We start from the raw sequence: 16,773 nt of genomic DNA, 5'->3' as shown, positions 1-16,773 counted from the left end.
AAAAATAGCAATTACAGGAAACAGTTGAAGGTGCCAGCAATCAAACCTCAACTGAGCAAGAGAAAACAGATTTAGACTCGAGACCTGATACAATTCAAGAACCTGAGGAGAATGAAAATATCAAAACAACCATCGAAGAACTCAAGGCTGTGATATTATTTGAGCATTGGCCTGAACGGAAAGTTTATGTTGGAGCTAATTTAAACTCAAACATGCGAGATATGTTAATTGAATTTCTAAAATCTAACGTGGACTATTTTGCTTGGTCCCATGCTGACATGACAGGGATACCACTAGATGTGTTGACTCACAAATTAAACAAAGACCCATCCTTTACACCAATAAAGCAAAAGAAAAGAAAGCAATGGGCTTTCAAAAACCAGGTGATTCAAGATGAGGTCCAAAAGATATTAAAAATTGGGTCAATCTGCGAGGTAAAGTACCCTAATTGGTTAGCCAACACAGTTGTTTTACCTAAGAAAAATGGTAAGTGGCAAGTCTGTGTAGATTATACAGATCTTAATAAAGCTTGTCCAAAAGATTCTTTTCGTTTACCACATATAGATCAATTAATTGATGCAACTGCAGGACATGAACTTTTAAGTTTTTTAGATGCATATTCAGGGTACAACCAAATTAAAATGGACCCTAGTGATGAAGAAAAAACTTCTTTCATCACAGACAGGGGGACTTACTGTTATAAAGTAATGCTCTTTGGTCTCAAAAATGCTGGGGCAACCTATCAAAGGTTGGTCACAAAAATGTTCCAAGAACATTTAGGGAAGACAATGAAGGTATATATAGACGATATGCTCGTCAAAACCCATCAGTCTTATGATCATATTTCTCATCTATCTGTTACATTTGAAATTTTGCGAAAATTTAATATGAAACTCAACCCAGAAAAATGTGCATTTGGAGTTGCATCAGGTAAGTTTTTGGGTTTTCTTGTTTCTAACCGTGGTATTGAGGTAAATCCTTCTCAGATCAAAGCAATAGAAGAAATCCCTGATATCCTTACTAATAAAAAGGAAGTCCAAAGATTAACGGGAAGAATTGCAGCTTTGGGGAGATTTATTTCCAAATCCTCAGAAAAGTGTTTTAAGTTTTTCTCTGCACTCAAAAAGCAAGATCATTTTGAATGGAATGAAGATTGTCAACAAGCCCTTAGAAATTTGAAAGCTTATTTGTCAAAACCACCGTTATTGGCAAAACCAAAGGTGGGAGAAAAGCTTCTCATCTATCTGGCTGTATCTGAAGTTGCGGTAAGTGCTGTTTTAGTCCGTGAGGACCAAGGTAAACAATCTCCTATTTATTATGTAAGTAAGTCCTTATTAGATGCTGAGACATGATACCCACAGCTAGAAAAGTTAGCATTAGCTTTGATCATGGCATCTAGAAAATTAAGACCTTATTTTCAATGTCATCCCATTATTGTAGTTACTATTTTTCCGCTTCGAAATATTTTGCATAAACACGAACTGTCACGAAGATTAGCAAAATGGGCTATAGAACTAAGTGAATACGAAATCATTTATCAACCCAGGACCACTATAAAATCTCAAGTACTAGCTGATTTCGTGGCTGATTTTAGTCAGGGGATGCATTTAGAAGCAGAAAAAGAATTACAAGTTTTTAATGGTGCAAACCCGGGGATTTGGGTTTTATTCACTGATGGTTCATCTAATATAAAAGGATCAGGTCTGGGTATAGTTCTCATACCACCTACGGGTGAAATTATTAGGCAAGCTATAAAATGTCATTCTATAACTAACAATGAAGCAGAGTACGAAGCTGTAATTGCAGGTTTGGAATTGGCAAGAGAACTCGACATAACACAAATTATAATCGAGAGTGATTCTCAACTCATGGTCAATCAAATGCTGGGGACTTATACAGCCAGGGAAACTCGAATGCAAGAATATCTCGAAAAGGTACGGGAACTAATTAAGCAATTCCAAACTTGGAAGGTAATGCAGATCCCAAGAGATGAGAATTTGGAGGCAGATGCTTTAGCTAATCTCGCATCTGCAGCTGATGTAGCAAACGACGCAAATGCTTCAGTCATACATTTATTTCATTCCGTTCTCAAACCTGATAAGAATGAGGTAAATTTTAATCATCTAACATGGGGTTGGAGAAAAGAAATTATTGCTTTTTTTACAGCACGGAACCGTGCCTATTGACAAAGGGAAGGCTCACGCGCTTCACAAAAAAGCCGCTCGATATTTTTTTTATCAAGGAAATCTTTATCGAAAGATGTTCGGTGGATCACTAGCACGGTGTCTCGGACCCTCTCAAACAGAATATGTGATGAGAGAAGTGCACGAAGGACATTGTGGAAATCACGTAGGGGGAAGGTCACTGGTAAGAACATTGATTCGAGCAGGATATTATTGGCCTAAGATGGAAAAAGAGGCAAACAGTTTCGTGTCCAAATGTGATAAATGCCAAAGATACGGCAATAATATGCACAGACCAGCTGAGTTACTATACTCTGTTATAGCCCCGTGGCCCTTTATGAAATGGGGAATGGATATCGTAGGTCCACTTCCACAAGCAAAAGGTATGAGAGAAGGAAGTTAAAGACTTCATATGGCGAAATATAATATGCCATTTTGGAGCACCAAAGGAGATCGTGTGTGACAATGGACCACAATTCATAGGAGCTCAAATCACAGAATTTCTTCAAAGTTGGCAGATTAAAAGGATAACGTCTACGCCATACCATCCAGTGGGTAATGGACAAGCGGAATCCACTAATAAAGTCATTATCAACAACTTGAAGAAGAGGTTACAGGATTCAAAAGGTAATTGGCCTGAGGTATTACCTGGAGTATTATGGGCTTATCGTACAACGACAAAAACAAACACTGGAGAAACACCATTTTCAATGGTTTATGGTGCGGAAGCCTTAATTCCAGTTAAAATAGGTGAACCAAGCACACAGTACGTTCGGGCAACGGAGGAATCTAATGATGAAGAGATGCGGGTCAACCTTGATTTGCTTGAAGGAAGAAGAGAAGCTGCATTGATAAGAATGGCAGCACAAAAGCAAGTAATTGAACGATATTACAATAGGAAAGCACGCCTCAGATTTTTCAAAATTGGGGACTTCGTGCTTAAAAAGGTGTTCCAATCTGCAAAGGCTGCTAATTCAGGAAAGCTAAGTCCAACGTGGTAAGGACCATACAAAGTTCGTGACATTGCGGGAAAAGGAGCATACAAGTTGGAGACAATGGACGGCAAAGTTTTACCCTCACATTAGAATGCCGTCCATTTAAAGAGGTATTACTTCTGAGAAAGTACCCACGGTTAGGTATCGCCATGTTAAAAAATTTTCTTTTGAATTATTAATGTTTTACTAACGATTTTAGATGCTAGGCAAAAACCCTAACTCGTGCCAAATAATGAGTCACGACCTGCAAGGCAAAATGGAGTATTCTAAAATTCCCAGCCCAGGGTTACAATTAATCTGATGGAAATACACACGAGTTAGGCAGTCTTCATCTATAATCGTACCTCCGAGTCCCGTATATTTTTCTGTTTCAGGAAAAGGACCAAATTGAAAGAAATAAACAAGTGCTCGAGGCTTCCTACTTCACCGCTCAAACACTTGGGGGACTACATATTATACACAGATATGTGTAGAAAAACAGATATGAATATCGAACAAAAGTCGGCCACAAAGAGACAAGTGTTGAGAAAAAGTTACGAAGTCTTCAGCATTCATGAGAACAAGACATTCTTCATCATCGTGTTCAACAAACACAAGACATGCATCATAATGTTTTTCCCATGAGAACAACAGAGTCATCTCTCAAACTCATAAACGAAGTCACCTCTCAAACCTTTCCTAATATATAAAGATAGGGTCATGACTATGTACTGAAACAGGTTATGAAGAAAAACCTTGTTTATTTTATGTTATGAAAAAATCTGTTACAAGAAAAACAGTTACGAGAAAGTTATAGATGTATTTTAATACATGTAATAGTTAAAAAATTGTTAAAGTTCATGAATAAAAACTTGTCAAAGTTGTTTCATACAAAACATGTGTATTCCTATTTCTTTCATCGTATTATAACACCATTATAAAGTTGAGACGTCTTCTTCATTAAGTGTCGATAAAATAAAAGGGCCCTCTTTTATAAACCTTATGTTAATAAGTCATGGGAAGAATCATAAAGCATTTTCAAAGGATAAAAATTCTAAACTATTCTATAAGTCCTAAATAAGTAAGGAAAAGGCAAGAATAGAACACATTGAAGTACTAACAAAACTTCTTAATATAATTAAAAAGACTAAGTAGAAACTTAGTCAATAAAAGTTTATACAAGTGCCCCATTATGATAACTGGGGACTTTCACCAAAAAATCCCTTAAAAACTAAGGGATAAAACCATCATCCAATTGAAGGGGTTAGCACATCAGAAGTTGCAATATTAATTTCACTTTCAGCCACAGGCACGGTGGCAACTTCTGAAGAAGCAGCAACAGGAACGGTTTCAGCTGAGCTTGAAATGTTAGGATCAATGAGGGAAGCAAGAGTCACGGAAACTTCAACTTCCACAGACTGAGTTATAGAAGTTTCACCCTCTGAAGCTGGAATTGCAACATTTTCAACTTCAACTGCCATAGCAACGACTTCTTCATTTAAAGGTTCTTCAGCCACGAGAGCTTCAATTGACGGAGAGGGAAAGTCAAGTGGTTGTTGGGTTCTCTTAATGGTCTCCAAAACTTTGGCCAACTCTGAGTTTAAATCAAAGTTTTCTTGACTGGCCTCTATTAAATCATCATGACGAGAGTTTAGAAAAGCCCAACTCACCTCTATGTTAAAATTCTCCTCAAGAAGTTCATACTCCCTTTCCCACATAGCAAGATCATTCTTTAACACTTGATTTTCAGCTAAATAGGATTCAAAGGAAGCTTCAAGGGAGGCATGAGAACTCTTCAAAGCACATATCTCGTCAGAGGAGATCCTTAAGTCAGCCTGAGCTTGAGTCAAGCTTTGCACTAACTCCCCTGCATATTCTTCTTTCTTCTCCACAAGTGCTTTAAGCTCTCTGATTTCTTCACTGGACTTTGATAATTGTTTTGAAAATGAGCACTCCAAAAGCGCCTTATATTTTTCAAATTGGCTTGGAGAAGCCTTGGCAATTGCTAGCTCAGAAGTCAAACCACGCTTTTGCTGCTCCAGGTGATTTCTACTTTCTTGCAACTCCTCTATGGTCCCCTGAGCATTCTCAAACTGCTCCTTCTAGTTTGCTGCCTCAAGCTGGGTTTCATCGGCTATTCTTCTAGCCTTAGAGATAGCCTTCGCAGACTCTCGATCCTTCTTCTCTAGAGTGGAGATTCTTCCCATTAACTCAGTACCAATAAGATTATCCTACAAGGGAAAGACATCAAATGTGAGAATATAGAGAGATATAAAAAAAAACTTGTAAGTTAAAAGAGAAGTACCTTCAAGGTAGAATGAACTATGTCATTCATCAGAGTCAAGCAACTGTGGATCTCCATCTTCTTCTTCTCAATATCTCCGATTAGAGGCTTGAGCCAAACATCAGCTCCACCAGCCTTTCTCAAAAGGCTATGATTGGCAGGAACTTCAAGAGTAACACTTCTTATAGCCATACCTCTGCTGCTAGAACCCGTCTCTGTATGCTGAACAGAGGGAAGGGGAACAATGGAAGGAGGAGTAGTAGAAGAGGTAAAAACAATGGGAGATATGGGAGTCAAAGCAGGGATAATAGGAGCAGATACGGGAACCAAAACAGGTAAGGAAACAAGAGTCGATAAAATAGGCAAAGAAATACTCGTGGTTGTCAAAGGAATAGAAGAAATGGGAATAGAAGAAGAGAGGGGAGTTTCATCAAGAACTGGTCCAAACTCTTCACTCTCAAAACCACTAACGAAGAGACGTCAAATTGATTCATTAGAGCCTCTTGGGGTGGTATCCTCATCAGAAAGGATTTGAACAGGCTCGGAGATAGAGGCTCGAGCAGGAGTATCTTCAACTTCATCTCCATCAATGATGCGTCTCCTAGCTCTTGGCCTAGCTATCAAAGAGGTATTCTCTTCTTCCTCATTCTCAGAACTTTCTTCTACAACTTTTCTTTTTGGTAGCGTTGCCCGAGTCTTTTCCAAATCAAGAGAAGCGGTTGAAGATGCTCGAATAGCAACAACTACCTCAGCTGTCATACCCCTGATACCAAATCCTGATAAAAAGAGGGATAAAGAATTAAAATAAGAAAGAATTCAATATACGGCAAAGCATAAGGAAATACATACCATGGGTCTTCACTTTCCAACCATTTGAAAGAGAAATTGATTTCCAAGTTCTCGCCTCCATAAGCGCAATCTTCAAAATTGAATCTACCCAACCACGGAAGTTAGGAACGTGTTCCACATCTCCCATGGTTGCTACAAAAAGCCAAAAAGTGACGAGATTAGAAAAGAAATCAAAATTCTTAAAAAATAGATACGGTAAGAAAAAGAAAACTTACGTGCAAAATTCCACTTCTCAGGGAAGGAAATATTTGTTTCACCCAACAAATCCACCGTACGTACAACAACGTAACGACAATACCACCCTCGATCCTTGTCATCTTCGGGGTTTACCAAAACCTTCTTGCTTCTTGCAGTCAAGGTAAAAACTCCACGGCGGAATAATTTGGGGTGGTATAGGTGAATAACATGGGAAAAGGTAAAATTAACATTGGCTTTGGTAGACAAATACCTTAAGCAAGCCACAGCTCTCCAAACAAGAGGACCTACTTGTACTAAGCAAATTTTGAAAAAGCGGCAAAATTCAAGTTTAACTGGGTCAATGGCAGGATTAAATCCCAAAGTAAAGGGATAAGTATAAACGAAAGAGAATCCAATTCTGAAAGAAGAAATTCTCTGGTTTGGGGAAGGAATCATCATACGAAGATTATCTCTCCAATTACAATCTTTCCTAACAGTGGGAATCACAAGTTCAGTTATTAAAGAGGGATAGGTGTCAACTTTTTCTAAATTGTTAATTTGCTCTTGGAGAGAACTTCTATCATTCCCAAAAGATAAATAATTGGGTACGATTTCTTCAACTAAAGGTTCCTGAGTAGGTTCAGAAAGTTCTTTATCTTTAGAAGCAGAACCAGATGAACTACCACGAGTGGATCCTAGGCTCAAGCTCCGAAGCCTACCTCCTCTGCCTCTCCTATGTCTTACGGGGGCATTAAGGAAGTGATCTAGAATTGGAACTTTTCTAGGGTTAGGGTTGGAGATGACATTGTTGAAGAAGGATGAACTAAAGAAAAAGCAAAGGTGAATAATAAATTGCTTGTGGAAGATCTATGAAGAAGAAGACAAATGAAAGAGGGTTAAATATGTTTATAATGACAACCGTCGAACTTAGAAGTGTAATGATGGAAAGCCAATAATAAAGGCAACGATCACTTCGTGAATAGTGGGAATGAAAAAGCCTTGAAAAAAGGACGCAGAATTGCAGAACCAATCAGAAAGTGACATATATGTATAGCATTAAAAAAAAGTGGCACGTATGTAAAGCATCAATTAGAAGGGACGATTGAAGCGTCAATACTGTCATAGCATTGATTACAGCAAAAAATTCCCTTTTTGTGAAGGTCCACTTCCTAAATATTTAATGGATAAATAAATGGAAAGTGGGGGGACTATCTGTATTGGAAAAAAACTGAGTCTGAATATTGAAGATGACGTGTCATGACACGTGGACTGGTCAAAAGGTCAAAACGCAATGAATAGCCAAGAGGCACGGGCGACAACAGATAAGGGGAAAAGAAAGCAACATAGGTGTGGACCGTTACTAAAATAGGTACGAGTCTCGTACCTATTCGAGTCGTTTAAAGATTAAAGATCAGAAAAAGTTGAAGATACGAATCTGATGATGTAAAAGAATCCAAATACAGCATTAAATGTCAAATACGTTAGAGAATCTGAATTAAATAGAAATGATTGTGTAACGTTTCTTTTAAATGTCATTTATTGCTCATAATTGCCTCATTAAGACAAAGGCATTATATCTTCTCCTAGAATCAACTATAAAAGAAGAAAGACTCAACATTTGTAAGGACACGAAAGACGATTGAGATCTTACTAAAATACAAAACTATTTACTGTTTTACCATCATTCTCAAAAATATTTTATTTTCGTCTCCTGATTATCAATAACCTGAATTTCTTTCTAGCTTTGACCAAAGACTCAGATTTTTGGTTAAACAATGACCTTTAGTGTAGTGATTCTCGGATCAATATGAAGATTATTTGGGAGGATAAACAACTCTATTTCACAAGAATAAAATTACAGAGAATTTACACCAAGAATTTCTCTCTACAAAAAAAACCTCACCAAACTCTCTTTTTGTTCTCACAATCTCTTCCTGGATTGTATTTCAATCTCTCTGGATTGATCTTTCTGTGTAAAATATAAGGCTCTATTTATAGCCTTAAAGAAGGTGGTTGGTGGTTGAATTCTTCATTCAACAATGGAGGCTTCAACAATGGTGGCTTCTAGAATGGGTTGGTGGCTTTAACAATGGTGGGCTTCTAGAATTGGTAGTTGACAGCAGCTGAACTTATCAATTCTCCCCCTTCAGCTGCATTCCAACACAGTTACTATTTGAAAGTTATTCCAACTATGTCTCTGCACAGCTCTAACTTTTCTTGAGTGACCACCTTTGTTAACATGTTTGTTGGATTCTCCTTTGTACGGATCTTCACTAGTTTCAACAGTTGTTGATCCATCACCTCGTGTATCCAGTGATAGCGAATGTCGATGTGCTTTGTCCGAGAATGATACATTGAGTTTTTGCTTAAATCAATTGCACTTTGACTATCACAATGTATCTTATACTCTGTTTGATTTATCCCTAGTTCTTGGAGAAACCGCTTTAGCCACAACATTTCTTTTCCAGCTTCCGCTACAGCAATATACTCTGCTTCAGTTGTGGATAGTGCAACACACTTCTGCAATCTTGACTGCCATGACACAGCTCCCCCTGCAAAAGTATAAACATATCCTGAGGTTGATTTTCTTCCATCAGGATCTCCGGCCATATCTGAATCTGTATAGCCTTCCAAGACTGGATCAGCTCCCCCAAAGCACAATCTTGATTTTTAAGTACCTTTAAGATACCTGAGAATCCAATAATTGGGTACAATCTTGGCTTAGGCAGCTTTGCCATACTAATCATACTTCTGACTCTTTCCATAATTGTCTGGTTCATTCTCTCGGCTACTCCATTGTGTTGTGGGGTGCGTGGGACCGTCTTTTCATGTCGAATCCCTTGTCTCTTGCAATAGGAATCGAACTCCTTGGAAGTATACTCGCCTCCATTATCTGAGCGAAGGCATTTTAATTTCTTTCCCGTTTCACGCTCTACCATGGCATGAAATATCTTGAAATAATCAAAAGCCTGGTCCTTTGTCTTTAAGAAGTACACCCACACCTTTCGAGAAGCATCATCAATGAAAGTCAGAAAATACCTATTGCCGCCAAGTGATTTCTCCTCCATGGGACCACAAATATCAGAGTGTACCAGACTGAGTAACTCTGATTTTCTGGTTGAAGAAAATGTAAAAGAGACTCTATGTTGCTTTCCGAATAAGCAATGATTACAAGGGTCTAAAGCAACATTCTTGTCCATTCTGATAAGCTACTTTTTCGTTAGAATTGATATCCCCTTTTCACTCATGTGACCGAGTCTCTGGTGCCACAGGTTTTGAGACGCCTCTTTTTCCATAACATTGAGGCTGTCTGAACATACCTTCATATGAGTTTTATATAAGTTGCCACAAATATGTCCTCGAGCGAGAATCATAACCCCTTTCAACAATTTCCATGTGTCTTTTCCGAAATAACTTTCATAGCCCTGTTTGTCAAGAGCTATACCTGATATTAGGTTTAGACGAAGATCTGGCATATGACAGACATCCTTCAATATCATTGTACTCCCAATATTTGTTTGTATTTTGATATCACCAATTCCAACTATCTCACAGGAAGAAGTGTTCCCCATCTTCACTACTCCAAAGTCTCCTGCTTTGTATGTTGTGAAGAAATCTTTTCGGGATATGGCGTGGTATGATGCTGCAGTATCTACCACCCATTCGTTTTCTTCTTGACTTGAGATGTGAAGGCATGTCTCTTCTTGGATGGAACAAATGGCTACCTCTCCGTGGGTAGTGACTAATGCATCTCTATCCTTCTGCTTCAACTGCTCCTTCTCCTTATGCAATTTTCTGCAGTTCTTCTTTAAATGGCCCTTTATTCCACAGTGGTAGCACGCATAAGATGACTTCCTACCATCTGTGTATTTTCCCCTACTCTTGCTTCTGCCTCTCCTCTTATCTTGACTTTTTTCTTGTTGTCTCCCTCTTTCTGTAATAAGGGCATGCGACTCACCATGATCGATGTCCTTTCTTCTGGCTTCTTTATTAAATAAGGCATCTTTAACCATAGACATGGTCAGATTTCCACTAAGAGCTGAATTACTGAGAGAGACTACCAGCGTTTCCCAGCTATCAGGAAGAGAACTAAGAAGTAGTAGGGCTTGCATATCATCCCCGAGCGGCATGTCAACAGACGATAATTGATTTATCAGGCTCTGAAACTCACTGGTATGCTCGGCAACTGAAGTTCCGTGCTTTAACTTCAAATTTACCAAATGCCTCATCAACAAGGCTTTGTTCCTAGTGGTCTTGGCTTGATACATCCCTTCTAACTTCACCCAGAGGGCATACGCGTCTGTCTCTTGTGCAACATGATGAAAAACGCTATCGTCAATCCATTGTCGAATTTGACCGATAGTTTTTCTGTTTAATTTCTTCCACTCTGCTTCTTTGGTGGAATCGGGGTTCTTACCCTTTGCTTCTATGGGATCAAACAAATCTTTACAACTGAGGAGATCTTCCATCCGAGGTCTCCACAATGTGTAATTTGTGACAGTAAGCTTTATCATAGCTCTAGATGATGATGACTCTTTCATTATATCTTTAAAATGGCTTGGTCAAAAATTTGGAAACGGACCTCACCAACGCATCCGGAATGGTTAAAAATGGTAGGATTGACTCTTCTTGGGTCAAAATAGGGCCTCCAGAAAATTTTCAAAATTTACACCAAACTTTTGGGGTTAAATCGAAAATATACTGAACTTGTGGGGCAGATTTATAATTTCAGTAACTTCAGGGGTTATTTCATAATTTTCTGAAAATTTATGATGACTGGGCACTGACTAGATGCTGACTGGATGATGATGTGGCACTAACTGGGCAATTACTATTCATCATCTTCTTCCTTGGATAGAAGAAAAAAAATAGTAAAATTTAAATTGCCATAACTTCTTCGTTTTAGCTTTGTTTTGCCTCCAGAAAATTGCGTTGAATTTGTATCGATGCAAGGAATCTAATGAAATGATCAAAACACACCGAAGATCACGTTTTCGAAAAAACGTAAATTCGAGTTGAAATTTTCAGTGTTCCGATATTTCTTGATGAACACAGAATCGAAGGCTCTGATACCACTTGATGTGATTCTTGGATTAATATGAAAATTATTTGGGAGGAAAAACAACTCTATTTCACAAGAATAGAATTACAGAGAATTTACACCAAGAATTTCTCTCTACAAAAAAACCTCACCAAACTCTCTTTTTGTTCTCACAATCTCTTCCTGGATTGTATTTCAATCTCTTTGGATTGATATTTCTGTGTAAAACATAAGGCTCTATTTATAGCCTTAAAGAAGGTGGTTGGTGGTTGAATTCTTCATTCAACAATGGAGGCTTCAACAATGGTGGCTTCTAGAATGGGTTGGTGGCTTCAACAATGGTGGGCTTCTAGAATTGGTAGTTGGCATCAGCTGAACTTATCATTTAGGTCATCACTTATTTTAAAAGTAAATTTTGCGTTCCGAAGCCTCAAAAACCTGTTTCGGCATCACCTCGATTTGCATGCATAGTTTGGGCGCGTAGCCGGAAAGCCATTATGTGAAAATCTGTGAAAATGATGAATTTTGACTTTAAAATGGATTTAAGATGACTTCGGTTAACATTTTGGGTAAACAAACCCAGACCCGTAATTTGACGGTCCCGGGGGGTCCGTAGGAAAATATGGGACTTAGGCATATGCCCGAAATCGAATCCGAGGTCCCAAGCCTGAGAAATAAATTTTTAAAGAAAATTGTTTCTGGAATTATTTTTGAGTTTTGGAAATGAAATGTGTTTAAAACTTGATGGTATCAGGCCCGTATTTTGGTTCTACCGCCTGGTACAGGTCTTATATGTGATTTAAGATAAGTCTGTGAAAATTGGTAAGAAACAGATTTGAAATGACGTGAATCGGATCGTATTTGAGAAAATTTGAAGTTCTTAAGAAATTTCATGATTTTAATGCTAAATTCAAAGTTGTTGATGTTATTTTAATGATTTGAATGCACGAGCGGGTCCGTAGGATGTTTTTAGGTTGGTGTGCATATTTGGTTTGGAGCCCCGAGGGCTCGGGTGAGTTTTGGATAGGCCACGGGGTGGATTTTGGGCTTGAGAAATTGCAGATTTCAGTTGTTGCATTGCATTGCACGGGGTGAGAAATACGAATCTTGGCTCACAAATGCGAGTTCGCAAATGCGAAGGCTATGTCGCAAATGCAAAAATAGCCCAGGCCAGCCTACCTCGCAAATGCAAGGGATTTATCGCAAATGCGATTCCCCCCAGTTTTGGCCAGACGTCGCAAATGCGACATACTGTTCGCAATTCCCACTTCGCAAATTTCTATAAATCAGTGTGCGACATATTGTGCATAGTGTGTCTTGATAACCCTCAAAATGACACCAGTAGAATGTAAAGCCTATGCTCTTAATACTACCCCTTAAAGGAGAAAGACAACAATAATAGGTCAATGATGCCATTATTAGTGCAATGTAATTTCAAAGTTCAATTTTACAGTTAGTATGAGTATTCTAATCAAGAAGTGGAGTAAAGAATAATTGGCTTATCTACGATAGCAGTGTTATGCCCCGAAGCCACCCCATAGCTCTTATTCCCGATACTAATGTCGTATTGTCCAGCCCTTTCCCGGTGAGAACTTTGTTCGTTATCCATTTTTCGATTTGGACATATCTGTTGTAGGTTCATTGTTTTAGTCTAATGAAATATTTTGAAGTGCGTTTCTTATAAAGTTGCCAAGACTTCAGCCATTTTTGTTGTATAGTTCCCCCTCCATTTTGTGCTACTATTGCTTTAGAAGGTTATGTAATTTGTTGGCATCTTCCACAGCATAAAATGGCTGACCAAATGACAATAGCAGTAGTGAACCTCATGATGCAGTACTAGTTCTCCTGCAATTGAGCCAATAACAATCTGGTCAAGTCACCTTTTTAATAGATTTAAAAAATCATGGAAAAACATGAACTCATTATAAAGAATGCGGCAATCCCACATTACTATAATTAGCATGTAATTGTAGTATATCTATATATTGAAGCACAGTATGAAAATGAACGAATTCTCATATCCTAAGCTATTATGTTCAAGCAAACACATACAGAAGTCTTCTTGTTGTCTTCCCTTGTGCTCGGTCTCCGGGTCCTCAATCTATTTTTTTCTCACGATACTCTTAACTTTTCTTCTTATCTTTTTGTAATAATGTTGTTTGTGTTTTCCTATGTTCAAAAAGGAATCTCGATCTCCGGGTCCTCAATCTATTTTTTTCTCACGATACTCTTAGCTTTTCTTCTTATCTTTTTGTAATAATGTTGTTTGTGTTTTCCTATGTTCAAAAAGGAATCTTGTAGTAACTATAAAGTTGTCTCTGTGTGACTTGTAGGTAACGGGTTCGAGTCCGTGGAAGCAACTAATGCTTATGTATTGAGGCTCCTTCTATTGATTCTGTGCTCGTTATTCGTGAGTTCCTTGAGTATTCCCTTCAGACTTGCCGGGTATGCCACCCGATAGGGATATTGACTTCTGCATTGATTTGGCTCTGGGCACTCAGCCCATTTCTATCCCGTCATATCGTATGGCCCCGCCTGAGTTGAAGGAGCAGTTGCAAGACTTGCTTGAAAAAGGTTTCATTAGACCTAGTGTTTCGCCTTGGGGTGCGTCGATGTTGTTTGTTAAGAAGAATGATGGATCGATGAGAATGTGTATTAATTATCGGCAGTTGAACAAGGTTACAATCAAGAATAAGTATCCATTGCCGAGGATTGATGATTTGTTTGATCAGCTTCAGGGTGCCAAGGTATTTTCAAAGATTGACTAGAGATCTGACTACCATCAGTTGAGGATTATGGCATCCGATGTCCCTAAGATAGTTTTTCGCACTCGGTACGGGCATTATGAGTTCTTGGTTATGTCATTCGGGTTGATAAATTCCCCGGCAACTTTTATGGATTTGGTGAACCTAGTGTTCAGGCCTTACTTGGATTCATTTGTGATAGTCTTCATTGATGATATTTTGATCTATTCCCGTAGCCGGGAGGAGCACGAGCAACATCTTAGAGTGGTTCTTCAGACTTTGAAGGATAGTCAGTTGTATGCTAAGTTTTTGAAGTGTGAGTTCTGGCTGAGTTCAGTTACATTACTGGGTCATGTGGCATCAGCAGAGGGTATTCAGGTTGATACGAAGAAGATTAAGGCAGTCAAGAACTGGCACAGACCAACATCAACTACAGAGATCCGGAGTTTCTTGGGATTGGCATGCTACTATCATCGGTTTGTGGAGGGGTTTTTATCTATCACAACCCCAATAACCAGGTTAACCCAGAAGGGCACCCAGTTCAGATGGTCAGATGAGTGTGAGGCTAGCTTTCAGAAGCTCAAGACAGCTCTGACTACGGCACCGGTGTTGGTTTTGCTCACTGGTTCATGGCCTTATACAGTTTATTATGATGCATCTCGTATTGGACTTGGTGCAGTGTTGATGCAGGATGGCAAGGTCATTTCATATGCTTCACGGCAATTGAAGATTCATGAGAAGAACTATCCGGTTCATGATTTGGAGTTGGCAGCCATTGTTCACGCGTTGAAGATTTGGATGCATTATCTGTATGGCGTGGCATGTGAGGTGTTCACGGATCACAAGAGTCTGAAGTATTTGTTCAAGCAGAAGGAGCTAAGTTTGAGACAGAGAAGGTGGTTGGAGCTATTAAAGGACTATGATATCACCATCTTATATCATCCGGGAAAGGACAATGTGGTGGCCGATGCTTTGATTAGGAAGTCAACCAGTATGGGCAATCTTGCTTATATTCCAGTCGGTGAAAGACGCTTGCTTTGGATGTTCAGGCTTTGGCCAACCAGTTCGTGAGGTTGGATATTTTTTTGAGCCCAGTCATGTGTTGGCTTGCACAGTCGCTCGTTCTTCTTTATTGGAGCGTATCCGAGATCAGCAGTATGATGATCCTCATTTGTGTGTCCTTAGAGACACGATGCAGCACGGAGGTGCCAAGCAAGTTACCTTAGGAGATGATGGAGTTTTGAGATTATAGGGTCGAGTTTGTATGCCTAATGTAGATGGGCTTCAGGAGTTGATTTTATAGGAGGCCCATAGTTCCCGGTACTCTATTCATCCGAGCGCTGCGAAGATGTATCAGGATTTGCGACAGCATTATTGGTGGAGAAGAATAAAGAAGGACATCATTGCATATGTGGCTCGGGGTTTGAATTGTCAGCACGTTAAGTACGAGCATCAGAGACCTGGTGGTATGTTCTAGAAGATTGAGATTCCTGAGTAGAAGTGGGAGCGTATCACTATGGACTTCGTTGTTGGACTCCCACGGACTCTGAGGAAGTTCGATGCAGTGTGGGTTATTGTTGATAGGCTAACCAAGTCAGCACATTTCATCCATGTAGCAGTCTCCTACTCTTCCGAGAGGTTAGCTGAGATCTATATCCGGGAGATTGTTCGTCTTCATGGTGTGCCCGAGTATATCATTTCGGATCGAGGTACATAGTTTACCTCCCATTTCTGGAAAGCAGTTCAGTGAGGGTTGGGCACACGGGTTGAGTTGAACACAGCGTTTCATCCTCAGACGGACGGGCAGTCCGAGTGGACCATTCAGATTTTGGAGGACATACTCTGAGCTTATGTCATTGACTTTGGAGACTCGTGGGATCAGTTTTTGCCTTTAGCAGAGTTTTCCTACAACAACAACTACCAGTCGAGTATCCAGATGTCTCCTTATGAGGCTTTGTACGGTAGGCGGTGTCGGTCGCCGGTTGGATGATTTGAGTCGGGGAGGCTCGGTTGTTGGGTACGGATCTGGTTCAGGATGCCTTGAACAAGGTCAGGATTATTCATAATAGGCTTCGTACAGCTCAGTCCAGGAAAATGAGTTATGCTAACCGTAAGGTTCGAGATTTGGCATTCATGGTCGGTGAGCGGGTATTGCTTCGGGTGTCGCCTATGAAGGGCGTTATGAGATTTGGGAAGAAGGGCAAGCTTAGACCTAGGTTCATTGGTCCGTTTGAGATTCTTGATCGAGTGGGAGAGGTGACTTACAGACTTGTGTTGCCGCCGAGCTTATCAGCCGTGCATCTAGTGTTTCATGTGTCTATGCTTTGGAAATATCATGGCGATCCATCCCATGTGTTAGATTTCAGCACTGTCCAGTTAGATAAGGACTTGTCTTATAAGGAGGAGCGGGTAGCTATTCTAGACCAGCAGGTTCGTCAGTTGAGATCGAAGAGTTTTCCTTCTATTCGTGTTCATTGGAGAGGTCAGCCCACTGAGGCCTTGACCTGGGAGTCCGAGTCCG

This window comes from Nicotiana sylvestris, chromosome 12 (genome assembly GCF_000393655.2).
Source record: "Nicotiana sylvestris chromosome 12, ASM39365v2, whole genome shotgun sequence".
NCBI classification, from domain to species: domain Eukaryota; kingdom Viridiplantae; phylum Streptophyta; class Magnoliopsida; order Solanales; family Solanaceae; genus Nicotiana; species Nicotiana sylvestris.
The sequence above is the reverse complement of the archived record's forward strand: the minus strand, read 5'-3'. Positions refer to the sequence as shown.